Below are 309 nucleotides of genomic sequence, written 5' to 3' on the forward strand. Positions count from 1 at the left end.
TTCAAACGTCATTCGCCCCATGCTTAGTGATATAGGAAATACGAGATATATTACTGTGCAAAAATAATACATGTGTGATTTTAAAGCAAATATCAAATAACTTTTAAATTAGACAAACATAAGAACAGAAAAATAAATCTAACAAAACAAAATATACACACAATATATCTATTGTAAAATAAAATATAAATACAACTATTAGTAAGTAGTTAATGAAAGTAAAACAAAACCTTAAAGAGGCAAAAAGTGAGGCAAACCTTTAAAGGGCATAATGGATTGTTAGGAAGTTCGACTGTTTGTAGCTGTATG

This window comes from Penaeus monodon, chromosome 25, assembly GCF_015228065.2.
Source record: "Penaeus monodon isolate SGIC_2016 chromosome 25, NSTDA_Pmon_1, whole genome shotgun sequence".
Taxonomy (NCBI): Eukaryota; Metazoa; Arthropoda; class Malacostraca; order Decapoda; family Penaeidae; genus Penaeus; species Penaeus monodon.